This window comes from Chelonoidis abingdonii, chromosome 4 (assembly GCF_003597395.2).
Source record: "Chelonoidis abingdonii isolate Lonesome George chromosome 4, CheloAbing_2.0, whole genome shotgun sequence".
Taxonomy (NCBI): Eukaryota; Metazoa; Chordata; order Testudines; family Testudinidae; genus Chelonoidis; species Chelonoidis abingdonii.
This window is the reverse complement of record NC_133772.1, coordinates 62,807,534-62,813,849: the sequence shown is the minus strand read 5'-3', so window position 1 is coordinate 62,813,849 and position 6,316 is coordinate 62,807,534. Positions and strand designations below refer to the sequence as shown.

The 6,316-nt window shown below is 41.7% G+C and overlaps 1 protein-coding gene across 2 annotated transcripts in view; it reads left to right on the top strand.

The window, feature by feature from the left end:
- Positions 1–6,316, top strand: part of BBOX1 (gamma-butyrobetaine hydroxylase 1) — a 100,269-nt gene that overhangs the window by 4,961 nt on the left and 88,992 nt on the right. Inside the window, exon 1 of one of the 2 annotated variants that reach the window (XM_032770857.2) lies at positions 6,152–6,221. The exons of the other annotated variant lie outside the window; for it this stretch is intronic. The gene's annotated coding sequence lies outside the window, so the exon portion shown is untranslated. Of the gene's footprint in view, positions 1–6,151; positions 6,222–6,316 lie in introns of those variants that run through there. 2 annotated transcript variants of the gene reach the window in all.

The following is a 6,316-nucleotide window of genomic DNA, read 5'->3' as shown; positions in this document are numbered from 1 at the left end:
GATTTTAGCACTACTCCTCTCGTTGGGGAGGAGTACAGAGACCGATTTAAAGAGCCCTTTATATCGATATAAAGGGCCTCGTTGTGTGGACGGGTACAGCGTTAAATTGGTTTAACGCTGCTAAAATTGATTTAAATGTGTAGTGTAGACCAGGCCTCACAGAGGTTTTTGTAAATGTATCGAGGGAAGAATAATATCAAAGGGACTTACTTTGCCAGCTGTTTCTAAGCTGAACTCCTCATTGGCCTCAGTTGGGACTTGTTTTTAGAATGGAAAACATGATACGACTTGAGGAAAACAATAAACAGCCTTTTTATTCATTACACAATAGCTCTAGCCCAGGCAATCGCTCCACATTGAATCGATAAGCAGAGGGATTTGGCAACAGGAACTTCTGTATGTTTAAAGAAGGAAGTGGGTAACTTCACCACAAAGGAAATATCTTTGCCACTCTCAGCTGTTCCAGAGATTCTTCACAAATGGTTAGCAAATTAAATCATACTGGAATTGAAGGCAGTTGTTTTATGCTGGTGTAACTCCATTGATTTCAGTAGTTACTCCAGATATATACTAGTGGGGGATCAGAATCAGGTCCAAATATTGGGAAAATTAGCAATGAAACACAGTGTTTGTACACTTTTAAAAAAGCGTGCTGGAATATTTTCATCACTGAAGAAAATTAGTACGATAGTTTCAACAGAATTGTTTTTCACCCAAAACATGCTGCAAGGCAGGAGTGCAACATGTTGATGTTTGGTTTTACTGCAGTTTATGAGACAGTCCTTCCATTTTGAGAGAGTATTAAGGCTGCTTTAATTGCACCCACAGTAAGAAACTAAAGTGAATGTAGAAATCTCAGTATTAGCTGGTTTCAAAGTTGAATAGGTTTTTGCTGCCTCCTTCAAAGAACAACACTGGACTGCTCTCGGACTTTCTGATTAGAGAAAGACCTGTGTAAAGAGAATGACCTTGTATCACTTTCTGAAAGTGTCTAGATTCTGGATATGAAGACTAAACGTATTTTTAAATTAATATTTAGTGTTTGAGAAAAGATCAGATTGATGGGACTAGAAAGTAAAATCCTCTGTATATAGAACAAATGCAACACTTCCAGTAGTGCAAGCTTTCCCACTTGTAATGGAACTCATAGCTACTTCCCGTCCAAGATTCTTCCAGCAATAGGGCATGTAGGGAAGAGTGTAGTACTATGCATCTGATATAGCAACATTTCTGTGTGAACAAGAGTATCGGCTATTTTAAAAAAACAAATTCCCTTAGCATGAAAGAAAAAAAAAAAAAAAGACAGACAGCTGTAGTAGTGGTTATCTGAACTCACACCCAAGGGAGTGGTTCTCAAATCCAATGAAAATTGTATTCTTAAATTTGTGTTTGATTTGCAGATGTCCTCTTTACAGCATAAATTATGCCCAATGGATAGTTTCCAGAGTCTTTTATTCCTTTTTCCCGAGCCCATTCATGACATGGTTCGTGGCTTCTCGTATTTTGCATGTTGGCCTTGCTTTCCAAACCACTTGAGAGGTTTACGGCCATCTATTTTAGAACAGTTTTTGCTTGCCTGCATTTTGAATGACTCAGTTATCCATCACTGCAGACAGACACCAGTTAAGCAATACACATCAAAGGAGAACATAAGCTGGTCATAGGCTCTTGCTGGACAAATTCCTGCTGTAATTTTCCCTGTGGTCAATTAGTCAGTTGTGAAACTGACATCATTTCAGCCTACACAGTTGTGTTTCCATACAGTGGAGCATAAAAACAATGCAAAGCAGAAGTCTTGACTCAAGACTGATAAACCTCAAATAAATGTTTTAAATATATCTATAAACCTTAAAGATGAGAATACAGGACAATTGCTTCCTTATTAATGTACCGCATTTATAGTCCTCTTTTATAAAAGGGCAGTGTTTATTTCTATACCTGATTCACCCAATTATAACGTCTGCACCTAATAGCTAAAGTGTAAGGCCAGAAGCTTGCTTATGAGTGGAACAGAGACTGAAGGCTTTTTGAGAGCCAAATTCTGATCATACTCTTCTCTGAAGCACTAGAGGCAAGTATGGAGCTGAATTGTCTGCAAGATATTCTGCCTACACAAGCTATAGGGAGATTAAGGTGGGAAAGGCAGGAACAAGACCATCTGGCAGAAAATAAAGGGTATTTAGGCTGTTTGCCCTGGAAGGAAGTTGGATTCAAGTCTCTCTTAGGTTGGCTGAATGGGAAAGCAGCTAACCCCATCTCCTCCTGATGCTCACAATGGTGTTTGGAGGAAGGATGTTGTGAGGCCAGCTAAAAAGTCCTAGGCATCTTCCAAAACACTTTAAAACATTGGTGATAACAGTGATTTGGTGGGTGAGTAGGTTAAAGATTAAATACGTGGATGGTGTTTAGGGTGCCCAGACAGCAAATGTGAAAAATCGGACAGGAAGTGGGGAGTAATAGGAGCCTATATAAGAAAAAGACCCAAAATCAAGACTGTCCCTATAAAATCGGGTGTTTTATAATGATGTTTTAAAATGTGAGTGAATTCACAGGAGTCTGACTGCAGGAAAGTGCATTGCTGACAAGACATTGGTGAAAATGTGCTTGTGAGAGCTGATACACCCCTGGAAGAGGTTTATAATGCCAGCCCAAAATGCACTTTTGTATTTGTTATTCATAGGGCAAGAACATTGACCTCACCTTCTGTATTATAGCTGTTGAAGTGCAGGGTGAGGGAATGGGGAAACTCCCCCTCTTCCTTGGCACAGCCTCCATTAGTATTGCTCAGAAGAGCAGCCCCTGCACCAGAAATTACTAGTGAATTACTCATTGGGAGCAGCAGACAACTCATCAAAAAGAAGCCAAGAGAGGCACGGCATTCGTGGAGCCATTCTCCCCCTCTCCAAATACAGCACTGAGCAAACAGGCTAGCTAAGCATTGAAGGCCAAAAGAGGTGTCAAATTACCGTGCCTCTGTGGAAACGAAGCTCTTGCTGTCTGAGGCAGAATGCTTCCTGACCTTCCCCTGGTGCAGCTTAGCTTCACATCCTTACAATGGACTGGGCTTTGAAGGCACAGCCCAGCATTTAGCCGTCATGAGTTATCCTTATACACGAACTTTTTGAAATACAGGATTTTATGTAGGGCGGCTGATTGTCTTTTTTCTTTTTTCTTTCCCCAAATAACTTGAAAGAACCTTAGAGAATACACAAGGGACTAGAACTTCAGCTAGTGTAATGCCATTTTATTCAGGGAAGGTATGATGATTTATACCAGCTGAGGAACCCTATCCAAGGTTTTCAGTACACTAAAATAGCCATCTTACTCAATGTTGCTATTTTCACCTTAGTTTGGCATCCAGATCTTCTAGGATTTTAATATTGCAGAAACCCTAATCGTTTCCAAATATTTGCTGAGTAAATCTGTCCTCTAAAGAGATTAGAATAAGTATCCAATTATTTTATATTAAAAATAGATTAAAACATTCAAAATTCTTCCCAAGCGCACACCCTAAAGCTTTGTCTAAAAAATCCCTGTTACGTTTGTTGAAGAGATTGCAGGCCATTTCCATGATGTTAATATTTTTATAGTTAGTAGGAATTGAGTTTAATGTGTTGAAAAAAGTGATGAATAAACACAAATAGCAGAAGTGATCGTTCTGGATATGAACCATTGTTTTAGAAGAGGGAGAGACACCTACAAAGTGTAAGTGTAAATGTTTGCATGTGCATGTAGTTTAACAGCTCATAGCTGTAATTGTGTATTGCTTGTATGTGCTGTTACACAGACTTATTAGAAATGGTTGATAGACAATAAATGCACCATTGGGATCCTTGGAGTAATATCTCCAAAGGAGGGAAAAAGTAAAAATATTTTACTTTTATTTTTTCATTCAGTTAAACTAAATAAAAACCAGAAGAAGCACAAGGATCCCATCCCACACAGTTCTCGCTCATAACCAGTGGGAGAAAATATAATACCGTGGACCAAATCCTGCAATCCTTACTCAAGCAGAACACCTATCAAACCCATGGGAACGTCTCCTGTGTAAAGACTGAAGGTGAAGCCTTAGCCCCATTGCATCAATGCCAGTTTGCTATTGACTTTAACAGGGCCAGGATTCTGAGCAAGGATATCAAGATTTGCCCGCTGGCATAAAAAAAAAAAACACAAAAAACCCTGGACAAACCAGAAACAAACACAAAAGCTTTGAAGTGGTGCGTGTCTGTTACAACTGTCCCCCTGCAGCATTCCTTTTTCCCTTCTCCTTTCTGTTTGTCCTGTGTGGCCACCCCTCCCAGCCATTGTGCTAACTAAAGTCACAGCCCTATTCATACGGATGGCTTGCACAGACAACTGGAGCCACTGCCCTGCCTAGGGAGGGGGCTTCTTGCTTCTTTGTTTGGCTCCTTTGTTCAGACCCAGGCTTGGTGTGGGAGGCGCTGCCCAGAAATGCAAGACCTGAAGTGGCCAACTAATTAAGCATATGAGTCATACCTGTGGCTCAGAACATGCCCAGGCATACCTATGCTTACCTGCAACTTTCCCCTGTCTTCTCTCCTCCCTTGTATCAAGAGGAGCCAATCAAAAGTACTGATGGTAAACTGCCTGTGTTTGCCTTTAAAACCAGACATTTTCTGATCAGACCTCGGAGAAGGTCCTTGCTTTGCCACCTGGTCTGATCAGCTAGGGGTCTTTGGAGGGCCCTCTCCCCGCTCTCGTTTGTTTTTGAGCGTACCCCCGGTTTTAAACTCCCCTCCCATGAACAAAGAATTTGTGCCTGGAGATCTCCTGATTATTGAAAGCCAATTGAGTCCTCTCTCCATCCTCCGATGCTACTGCTGTTCCTGTCTCTGTGTTTGCTGCTGTCCTGGGGATTGGTAAGAGCTCTCTCTTGCAGGCTCCCCCTGTACTACGCTGCCTGGGCTTGTTCCCAGCAGACGACCAAGCTAACGATCTTGGTCGTTTTAATATCTGTTCTGCTCCGCAGCGCCTTTGCTGCCTGAAAATAAGCTGTGCTGCTGCTAAGGCTGTGCCTTCCTGGACTTGTATCCTGGGCTGCCCAGCTATGAGCTGCCCACTGCTGCAAGCACCACTGCCTTTAAACCCCCCCCTCTCCCCTGGGGCTGTACCCTGGGCACACACACTCTGACCCTCTGGAACTGCTCCCCCTCCCGATAGAAGAATCGGCATACGTGGTAAGGTGCACCTATAATCAGGTCTATCCAGTCTATATGATAAGGATATGTAATATTCTTTTGCATAAGCTGCCTGGGTCTAAAGACTATAGAGGTTTAGGAGAATTGTTTGTATTGTGCTCTGTAAGTTAGGTTTAAAAAATTGTTGCATTGTGTTCTGTTACTTGCTAATTTTGTAGTCTTGGTTAAGTTAGATCATAGATAAGATTTGCTGTGTTCTGTATATTGTGGTTAAACTTTCTTCCGCTGCCTAATCCCCACCCCGAGCTTGCTTGTGTCTCCTCCGAGCTCCCCAGTCACTCATTGCAGTCTCTCTGCTGTTTAAAACCTTGCAGCCTGTCTGCTCTCTGGTCTCCCTGAGGTTAAATCTCCTCTGCTCACGTGCTCCTCTTCACCCATCCCAACCTCATTCCTCTACCCCTGCCTTTCCTCCTCTCTGTATCTCTTTATCCCTTCCCACGTGTTCACCACCGCTCTACTGTGCTGCCAAACCTCATTGTATAACTGAAGTTCTAGCATAAACCCCGTTGATTGGTTTACACCTTTTTCTCTCTAAACAAACCTCACATTTACGTTACACCCACTGTGAAGCGCTAAATCGATTTTCGCTACGAGTGTGGTTCTATTCTTACAACATTTTAGCCCGAACTGTTAGTGTTGTGTTATATGCTTGCTGATGACATATTAAACCTTTACATAGAAAATTGTTAGCTACCTGTTACATTTATACTTCAGTGTCAATTGGTTACCAACTGTATTGTACCCCACTATTGAAACCCCCTATACTATTTACTAAAAGAAACCCCTCCCCAATTGTCTACCTTAACAAACCCCATACCCCTCACTATTGAATTTTCCCTGTTTTTGCATTTTCTTAGTAAAGTTTATTTTGCACCCCACCAGTGCAGTAGTTGTTCCCTAAGATCCCCTACCTGCTGGCAGGGTCAGTGCAAAGTTCTATTAAAAAACACCTGGGATTGATTTATTAATCCAGGGAGAGGAGGAACTGTTTTTCTGAATAAGGTAAATAATTCAGTCACAGGTTCTGTTCTTAGTTTGTTGCCCCCGATGACTAATGACTGACGCATCAAACTGTTTGTATCATCTTTATTTAAATA